The sequence below is a fragment of the Rhinoderma darwinii genome, chromosome 3 (genome assembly GCF_050947455.1).
Source record: "Rhinoderma darwinii isolate aRhiDar2 chromosome 3, aRhiDar2.hap1, whole genome shotgun sequence".
NCBI classification, from domain to species: Eukaryota; Metazoa; Chordata; class Amphibia; order Anura; family Rhinodermatidae; genus Rhinoderma; species Rhinoderma darwinii.
In genome coordinates this window covers 392,035,360-392,045,929 of record NC_134689.1, presented here as the reverse complement: position 1 = coordinate 392,045,929, position 10,570 = coordinate 392,035,360, and the positions used below count along the sequence as shown (strand labels likewise).

At 45.0% G+C, this 10,570-nt stretch overlaps 2 non-coding genes across 2 annotated transcripts; both read right to left on the bottom strand.

The window, feature by feature from the left end:
- Positions 1-3,280: 3,280 nt before the first annotated feature.
- On the bottom strand, positions 3,281-3,353 carry TRNAM-CAU (transfer RNA methionine (anticodon CAU)). The gene has a single exon. It is a non-coding gene; the product is annotated as a tRNA-Met (tRNA).
- Positions 3,354-9,902: 6,549 nt separating this feature from the next.
- On the bottom strand, positions 9,903-9,975 carry TRNAV-AAC (transfer RNA valine (anticodon AAC)). Its single transcript has one exon. It is a non-coding gene; the product is annotated as a tRNA-Val (tRNA).
- Between the last annotated feature and the right edge of the window lie 595 nt (positions 9,976-10,570).

Genomic DNA, 10,570 nt, shown 5'->3' with positions numbered 1-10,570 from the left:
TCAGAAAAACTATGGTGGAGCTGCTGCTGGGGTTGGGCTTCAGGACGGGTGACATATTTTTGCCCTGATACATACTCATGGCTCAGCTGAGTTCGACATCAGCTTTGTTCACCCGGGAGGCCTGGAGGTTTTCTGGGGGAACTATGAGCAAGTTTGGCTGGCGGGATTTTGCTGCGCAAGCAATATCCCGCCAGAGTAGTCTCAAGAAAGTGACCGTTCTGACCCGTAACGACTTGCTTTCTTGCATTGACATCATTATCTGGTTAAGTCGGTTTGGAGAGGTAGCGGAGATGCCTAGGAAGAACCTAGACGAGTTTGGCATCTGGTCAAGGGCCTGGACGTTTATGGTCAAACTTAGGCGTCTGGGGCAAACTGTGTCCCACATACCATCCTCTGCTTTCCTTGGGAGGGATCGTAGATCGTCTTCTACCAGGGGCAGCCGAGGCCATGTCACCAGTGTGGAGACCCCTCACACTTGAGCGCGGGCTGCACGGTGCAGAAGTGCGCTCATTGGGGGGCGGTGTAGGTCATCTTGTTGCATCGTGTGACCAGATTAGGTGTCACCTGTGTGGTGACTTAGTTCACCAATTCAGTAGGTGTCCCCGCTCCATGGTCAATGTAGTCTCTAAGTCTGCAGGAGGAGAAAGTGGGGTGGCTCCTGCAGGTGAGGAGACATGCAGAGACGAGGGGGCAAAAGGGCAAGTGACGACATCGAGGAAAGGGCTCCAGCCTTCCTACCAACGAAGGCTGGAGAAGAGGCAAAAGGAAAGGGAGCTTAGGGAAGCCCAGGTAACAGGGGGTACCTCTGGCCCAGAACCTGCCCTGGAGACGGATGCCCTTGGGGACGCTGAATTGGATGAGGAGGTACAAAGGTCTCTGGGGCGGGGGTCAACCTGGGACAGGGGGACGAGGAGGGGAGAGTGAGTCAGGGAGGGAGAGTGAGTCAGGACGAGATGGACTCCACAATTTCTAAAAATACGGTGAAGGAAAAAGAGTCTGGGTGGTCCTCTTCTGACCATGACAGGGGAGGGAAGAAGAAAGCCGTCTAATTACAATCATCCAGGATGCCGGTACCCACGCCGTTGACGCTGGCTTCAATTAATGTCGCCAGCATTAAGTCAGATATGGCTAAATTTACAGCCTTTGATTTTCTCAGCCGAGTTGAAGCTGATGTTTTGTTTTTGCAAGAGACCAGACTGTCACTTTTGACAGATGTTGTTAAAGCCAGGAGGGATTGGCGACGTGGACCCTCCTACTGGTCTCTTTTGGCTGAGCCATATAGCGGTTTGGCAGTCCTTTTCACTGCAGCGGCAAAATGCAGACGGATGATAGAATTAGAAATGGGGAGGTGCCTGATCTTAGATGTTTTCATGAAGGGACAAGAACTAAGATTAATTAATAAAAAGGTAGAGAAACCGCAGCACACACGTTAGCATTTGAGAAAGACCTTTTCTGGGGTCGAAACGTTGCTTTGTATGGTGAAATAAAGACACTTTTTTTTACCTGGACTCCGTGTGTGCTGCGGTTTCTCTACCGTCTTGTGCCTGTTTTTGGAGTTGTTTGGCTGCGACTCGACCCTGCCTGCACCGACTGAAAAAAGTATTTCCTGTTTAAAAGTTCCCTGTGAATGCCCTCTGGGACTGTGTTGTGCTGCTGACCTCTCTTCTTTGTGTAAGATTAATTAATATATATGGTCCCCAGACCAAATGGGATAGGAAAAGTCTCTTCATGAGGATTAAGCCTTTCCTTTTTTCCAGTCGACAGGTCATCTTTGGAGGGGATTTTAATACTGCCGTTAGACCCCGTGACAGAGGAGGTTTCAAAGATAGACTGGCCTATGATAGCGTAGCTTTAAATAGCATAGCTAGCAAAGCTCGCCTGGTGGATATCCACATTAGTTATACCCCAGGTCACCCCGGGTTCACCTATCAAAGAGGAAGTTGTAGGTCTAGGATAGATAGGTTTTTTTGAAGGAGGAAGCCATCTCTTCACCAGTGTCCGTTGTGGAGGGGGAATTCTCCGACCACTGTATGATTTTGTTTTCTCTGAACATTGCAGAGTCCCTCCGGATGGGAAGAGGTATATGGAGGCTGAATTATACTCTCCTGGAAGAAGCAGAAGTAAGACAGGCCTTTGAGGATTTTCTTCAGGACCAGGTACCTTTGTTGGGTCTAGGTGGCACTAAGTTAGAGTGGTGGTGTTATGAATAGGGGTAGGGAGACGGACAGGTGAGCCCTAATCTACAAGTGGATTCACTTGTATGATTATTATATGAGAATTCGACCCACGGGAGAAGATATGCCCAGTTGTCATGTTGAGCCGATACAAAATGGCAGAGATAGTTTTCAATTACTTGGTTAATTCATTCAACTTGACTGTTGGACTGCAGATGGTACGCAGAAGAGAAATCCAATTTCACGTCCAGGAGTTTACACAGTGCTTTCCAGAATTTCGATGTGAACGGCCAGAGACAACATGGAGAGGTAAACAGTGCAGACGAAACACATGTTGAATAAAGAATCTTGCCAGACGAGGAGCTGAGGGAAGGCCAGACAGGGGAATAAAATGTGCCATTTTGGAGAAATGATTAAAAACTACCCAGACAGTGGTGCAGCCAGCAGCGGAAGGAAGATCTGTAGCAAAATCCATGGCAATATGCTGCCAAGGACCTTCAGGAACCGGCAGTGGTTGGAGTAGGCCCATAGGTTTGGAATGAGCAATTTTGTTTTGGGCACACTTGGTACACACGGAGACATAGTCTGGAACATCTTTTGGTAGTGTGCGCCACCAACAGTGGTGAGTGATGAAGTCCCAAGTCTTACGAATGCCAGAATAACTTGTCAACTTGGAGTTGTGGCCCCAGAAGATAATCTTCTTCCTGTCTGCAGAAGGGACATACAATTTTTTACTAGAGGAATGTCTCTGGTCTGCAGAGGAGCAACAACTATTATGTGTGAAGGGTCAATAATATAGAGCATCTGCCTTGACATTTTTGTCAGCTTGGCTAAAATGGAGTCGAAAATTGAATCTGGAAAAGAACAGAGACCACCTGGCTGGAAGTGAATTCAGACGTTGTGTCGACTGTAAGTAGGCGAGGTTCTTGTGATCAGAGTAAATGACAACTGGATGTGCAGTACCCTCCAACAGATGTCTCCACTTTTCCAGAGCCAACTTGATGGCTAGGAGCTCACCATCACAAATGGAATAGTTCCTTTCCACAGCAGTACAAAGAAAAAAACAGTTTTAAAAGGGAAAGAACGAATAACAAAAAAAAAAAACTTGCCCCATGTGAGGATCGAACTCACGACCTTCAGATTATGAGACTGACGCGCTACCTACTGCGCTAACGAGGCAACTGACACTTCCTTTGGTGGCTATAAATATATGATCCGTGGGGTTCTGACCGCCCTACCAACCCTGAAAATTATGATTTTCACAGCGCCCCTTCTAATTGATGAAATAAAATGATGACATATCTAAGCTTATTAGGTTTTCCTCGTAATATGAGCTTAAATAAAGAAAAGTGGTGTTCCCAACAACAGGGACTTGGAAAGGCACATATCCTAGGCATATAACACAGTGGACCAGCAATGTTGCTCAGTGGTACAAAGTCCTGTTTTCAGATAAAAGTACATTTTGCATTTAATTTGGAAATCAAATTCTAATTTTCTGAGACACAAAATTTTTGGTTTTCATTAAAGTGTAGCTAAACGTTCGACAAACTTCTGACATGTCATAGTGACATGTCAGAAGTTTGTATTGGTGGGGGTCCGATCACAGAGACCCCCACCAATCGCTAGAACGAAGCAGCTGAAGAGTTCGTGTGAGCGCTCAGCTGCTTCGTTTCTGTTCGGCTTTTTCCGGAAATAAATGTATCGGAGTACGGACTCAATAGAAAGTCTATGAGCCCGTACTCCGATACATTGGCTTTCCGGAAAAAGCCGAACAGAAACGAAGCAGCTGAGCGCTCACACGAACGCTTCAGCTGCTTTGTTCTAGCGATTGGTGGGGGTCTCAGTGCTCGGACCCCCACCAATCCAAACTTCTGACATGTCACTATGACATGTCAGAAGTTTGTCGAACATTTAGCTACACTTTAACTGTTAGCCATAATCATCAATATTTCAAGAAAAAAATGCTGGAAATAGATCTCTCTGTGTGTAATGAATCTATAGAATATAGGAGTTTCACTTTTTGAATTGAATTACTGAAATAAATAAACTTTTTGATGATATTCTAATTCATTGAGAAGGACTAGTATAGTATTATAAAGATGTAACATCCTGACAAACATAGCGGATACAAACAGGGCCGCTATCAGGAATTTCATGGCCCCATACAGCCAAATTATCTGGGCCCCCCTCCCGTGGCACCGCCCATTAACGGTACTCCGTCCAGTACCATATCACGCTCTTTGAGTGATACATAAAAATTAAAAAAACAATTACAAATTCTACAGGACCAACTGCCTATTTAGAGACAGGCAGCAGCTTCAGGAGCGAATCAAAAGGGTAGGAACACACTATATGCACGGATACGCTGCATAAAACTACACAGCGAATCTGCTCCGGTAGCCACAGGGAATTCCGCCAGCAAAACCACACTAAATAGTGGTGCAGTTTTTCAGGCGTCATGTCCGCTGCGGAAATCCTGCAGAGAAGAAAAAAAAGTTTAGACTTACCCCGGCCGTAGTCTAGGCAACGCGTCTCTCTCTTTTGAGCACAGCCCGGCCTCCTGTGATGACAGCATTTCTGCGTGCAAATATCACAGCACATAGCACTTTGTTGCATGTTTTAAATCCTCATTGAATTCAATAGGGAAAACCGGCAACCGAGGTGCAGTGATTCCGCAGCATAAATTGACATGCTGCGGCATAAAAAAAACACAGCAGGTCAATTAGTGACGTTTTTTTTTTTTTTTTGGGGCAGATATTTTCTGCAGCGTGTGGATGAGATTTGTTCAAATCTCATCCACTCGGCTGCTACTGCAATACGCTGCGGATTTTCCACAATGAAATTGCATAAAATCCACAGGATTCACGCCTAGTGTGTTCTGTGTTTCTACCCTAATAAGGCCCAGGCCACACAGAGTTTTTTTGGTGTTGATTTTGAAACTGCATCGGAATCAGCGCCAAAAAATTTACGTAACTGCCTCCCATTGATTTTATCTGAAATCAATGGGAGCCATTTGCGGGGAAAAAAAGCGACATACCGCGTTTTAATGTGTTTTTTGACCGCAGTCCTCAATGGCTGTGGGCGAAAAACGCCTCAAAAAACGCGGCAAGAAAGTGTAGGCAGGTCAAAATCTGCCTCAAAATTCCTGAAGAAATTTTGAGGCTGATTTTTTATGCCTGCAAATTACTCTGTGTGAACAGGGCCATACTTAGCACTTTCAGACACTTTACTAACTGTGTCAGAAGAGCTGATGGCTCCCACTCCAGTCCTCGTTGTCTCACGTCTTCCAGGTCCAGTCCTCCACCTCCAGGCTTCAGAAAATAGCGGGGATCGGAAAACGCCCGCCGCCACACTATAACTTGACTCCTCCTCCTCTCTTAAAGGCAGCTACGCACTTACGTTATGCTGCAGGAGGTTAGTAAAAAAAAAGAGGGGGGAACATACTCTGCAGACAGAGAGGAGTGAGCGGCCAGGTGCTCGCGTCTGCATGCACATGGTTACGAGCGGCCGGGTGCGCAAGGCTGCGTGCATGCGGGCGAGTGCGCGAAAGGGGGGCGGTGTTTGACGCCACGAGAGGAGCAGAGCATTCTTTTATTTTTCTAGGACGTTACAAAGCTTAGAACTTTAGCAGCAATTCCTCACAATTTCCCAAAAAATTAAAAAGGTTATTTTTTTAGGGACAAGATCAGTTCTAAAGTGACTTTGAGGGCACTATATATTAGAAACCCCCATAAATGACCCCATTTTAAAAACCTAACCCCTCAAAGTATTAAAAACAGCTTTTAGAAACTTTCTTAACCCTTTAGGTGTTTCACAGGAATTACAGCAAAGTGGAGGTGAAATTTACAAATATCATTTTTTTTGCAGAAAATCAGTTTTAATAAAAAATTTTCTGTAACACAGAAGGTTTTACCAGAGAAACGCAACTCAATATTTATTGCCCAGATTCTGCAGTTTTTAGAAATATCCCACATGCTTATGGACTGAAACACAGGATACAGAAGCAAAGGAGCACCTAGTGGATTTTGGGGCATCCTTTTAATTAGAATACATTTTAGGCACCATGTCAGGTTTGAAGAGGTCTTGTGGTGCCAAAACAGTAGAAACCCCCCAAAAGTGACCCCATTTAGGAAACTACACCCCTCAAGGAACTTATCTAAGGGTATAGTTAGCATTTCAACCCCACAGGTTTTTGGCAGAAATTATTGGAAATAGGCCATGAAAACAAAAATCTACATTTTTTTTTTTTATAAAATGTAGGTTTAGATCATTTTTTTTCATTTCCACAAGAACTAAAGCAGAAAAAACACCCCAACATTTGTAGAGCAGTTTCTCCTGAGTAAAACAATACCCCATATGTGGTCATAAACGGCTGTTTGGACACACGGCAGGGCTCAGAAGGGATGGAGCACCATTTGACTTTTGGAGCTCAAATTTAGCTGGAATGGTTTGCGGAGGCCATGTCGCATTTGCAAAGCTCCTGAGGGGACAAAACAGTGTAAACCCCCCAAAAGTGACTCCATTTAGGAAACTACACCCCTCAAGGAACTTATCTAACGGTATAGTGAGCATTTTGACCCCACATGTTTTTTGCAGAAATTATTGGAAGTAGGCCGTGGAAATTAAAATCTACATTTTTTTCAATAAAATTTAGGTTTAGCTAATTTGTTTTAATTTCCGCAAGAACTAAAGCAGAAAAAGCAATATTTGTAGATCAGTTTCTCCTGAGTAAAACAATACCCCATATGTGGTCATAAACGGCTGTTTGGACACACGGCAGGGCTAGGAAGGGAAGAAGTACTATTTGGAATTCATATTTGCTGGATTGGATTGTGGAGGCCATGTTGCCTTTCCAAAGCCCCTGAGGGACCAAAACAGTGGGAACACCCCAAAAGTGACCCCATTTAGCAAACTACACCCCTCAAGGAACTTATCTAAGTGTATAGTTAGCATTTTGACTCCACAGGGTTTTTGTCTAAAATTATTTGAATTAGGCCGTATTTACAGGTATTTCAATATATAATGTGGGGGCATGTGTATGTTGTGATGAGCAAATCAGAGTATAATAAAAGGGTACATAAATAATAAAATTAATAATTCATAGATGTGTGGTAAGCCTTGTAGCAATCTTTTATGCACAGGCCAGTTTTTTCGGATCAGGTGTCGCACTGATAAGTGGTGTCCCTTCTTATGCCCCTTTTGCTACACACTCTACACCTTTTTTCGGATCTTCCCTTCTTTGCAGTTTGGGAAACGATGCCGACAAAGTGTTGCCCCGGTACAATACTGGCGCCCTCACTTTCAGCAAATGTGCTTGGGTCCTCCCTTGCCTGGTTTTCAAACACAAGCACCTTGATAATCTCCTCCTGAAAATTAAGGAATGACCCTGTCCGGCCTGCACATCGGTATAGCACGTAAGCGTTATACATTGCCATCTGTACCATGTGCACGGCCACCTTTTTGTACCACACCCTTGTTTTTCTCATGGCACTATACGGCTTTAGCACTTGATCTGAGAGATCAACCACTCCCATGTACTTGTTATAGCCCACGATGCAATCTGGCTTGTGGGTCACTGTTGTGGTACCTCGTACAGGAACAGGGGCGCTGCCGTTCCCATGTATAGTGATCAAGAGAAGGACATCCTTCTTGTCCTTATACTTGACGAACAACACGTTCTCGCTGCATAATGCCCTGCTCTCACCCCTTTCTAACATGTTGGCCAAGCAGTGTTTTAGGACGCCCTTTCTGGTTTATGCCCACCGTGCCGCATGCTGCAGTATTTCTCGTGGAAAGGCATTTAAATAGTGGGATGTTGGTGTAGAAGTTATCCACGTGAAGTTGATAACCCTGGTCCAGCAGTAGGTGCACCAAATCCCACACTATTTTCCTACTAACTCCCTGGATGGGGGGCATTCTGTGGGTTCAATCCTGGAGTCCTTCCCTTCATAAACCTGAAACCCGTAGGTGTACCCTGAGCTACTCTCCCACAGCTTGTATATTTTAATTCCATACCTCGCCCTCTTACTGGGCAGGTATTGGAGGAATTTTAGCCTACCCTTAAAATGTACAAGGGACTCGTATATTACAATGTTTTTTGGGGGGTGTACGCTTCTTGAAATTGTGTGCAGAAATTATTAATTACTGGCCTGATTTTGAATAGGCGGACATCACGGGGCGGGCACTGTGCATTATTATTATAATGCAAAAATTTAAGAATAGGTTCAAAGCGAGTCCTGGGCATTGCCATGCAGTAAATTGGGGTGTTGTACAAAACATCTGTACTCCAGTATTGCCTGATCTGTGGCTTCATTACTAGCCCCATATGCAGCACAAGGCCCCAAAATTTGAGCATCTCCACTGCATCTACAGGGGTCCACTTGATGGGTCTAGCATATGATTACGTGGGGTTCTGGGCAATAAATTGCTGGGCATATAAATTGGTCTGTGCCACCATTAAATTCACTAAATCCTCTCTGAATAATACCTTAAAAAAATCTATTTCTGTGAACCCTTCAGTCTCAAAATGAGTTCCGGAGCTGCCTATGAATTCGGGGATCTGAGGCTCATAATTCTCAGGGGGTGGGTTCCACACGAGGTCACTTATCTGGGGGGTTGCCTCAGCTGATTTCCTGGGTCGCCTTTGCGGGGGCTCCTCATCACCCGATGATGAGGAGGAGGAGGAGGACAAGATGTATGGGGCGAATTCCTCTTCTCCCTCGCTGGCGAAATCAGTGTCAGAGGCCAGGATGGCGTATGCCCCCTCTGCTGAATAGGCCCTTTGGGCTGATTGGGACATTTTTATTAGGGGGGTGGTGTGTAGTTCTTGAACATGTGTAACTCTGACTTTATTTTTACACAGGGAGTTATATGTGTTGTGCTTCTACACGTGTATTTCAAAATTGCTGAACAAAAAAAAAAAAGAAGAAAAGAGAAGAACGAAAGAAAATAGAAGTTTAGAAAAAAATATTAAGTATAAAAAATTTACTGAATACATTTCAGTAACAAAAAATTATGGCAATATAAAACTGTAAAGAATTTCCTGACTACCTGACACTAACTAAAGTTTTTATAATAGTAAAGCATTTTGTAAGGGGCTTTTGGTGGGTTATTCATTTTTTTTCAAATTTTTTTTTAATTAACTTTATTAAACTTTTTTTTTACTTTTTTACTAGTCCCACTAGGGGACTTTAATATGCGATTCTGCAATCGCTATTATAATACACTGCAAAACTTTTGTATTGCAGTGTATTACTGCCTGTCCGTTTAAAACGGACAGGCATCTGCTAGGTCATGCCTCCGGCATGATCTAGCAGGCATTCGCTCCAGGCAGACCTGGGGGCCTTTATTAGGCCCCCGGCTGCCATTGGAGACACAGACACTCGGCGATCGTATCGCCGGGTGTCGGTGGGAGAGAGAGGGAGCTCCCTCCCTCTCTCCAACACCACTCAGATGCGGTGCACGCTATTGTGCACCGCATCTGAAGGGTTAAACGGGTGAGATCGATACTTATATCGATCTCACACGGCAGAGCAGGGACGCCCCCAGCCCTCAGCTGCCTCTGGCAGCTGAGAGCAGGGAGATTTGACGGCTCCCTGCTCTGTTTACTGTATCCTGATGCAGTGCCGTAAAAAGGCATATGCATCAGAATAAAGCCCGTTAGTGGCCGCCGTTAAAAGGCGTATTGGCGGTCACTAACAAGTTAATGTGGTCTAAAAAGATAAAAAGTGTTTCTGGCCGGTTTCGAACCGGGGACCTTTCGCGTGTTAGGCGAACGTGATAACCACTACACTACAGAAACTGGGCTGTGCTGTCCTCAGTTTGCCATCTTATAGTTTCTTCTTTATCACAGCCTTCATTCCCATCTGCAATTCAAGTTGCGGTCTATTTGCCTGCAATAAAACCTTCGTTGTGCATCCGTGTATCTTCAGAATTTACAAAAAATAATTGTCACCAATTCGTGAAGCCGCAAATTTAGGCCGTAAAATGAATTGTCTTAAATTTTTGCAGCTCAGCTTCACGGCCCATGCACGGAAAACAATATCCGAAGGCTACAAGATAGAGTTTATATCTTATCCCTCCTACAGGTTTGTCACAACAAATCTTCCCTCAATAAGGCCTCATGCACACGACCGTAGCCATGTGCACGGCCGTGATTTTCGGGTCGGCCGGGGGCCGAGTGTCACCCGCGAGTCACCCGCAAATCGCGGGCCGTGCACATGGCCGCGTCCATTATTTCCTATGAACCTGGACCGCAGAACACGGCTGTAATAAGACATTTCCGTTCTTTATGCGGTCCAGGCTCCTGGGCCATGCACGGACCGTGGAAACCACGGTCGTGTGCATGGGCCCATAGAAATGCATGGGGCCTTACTCTTCAAATAGCCCTGAAAGAA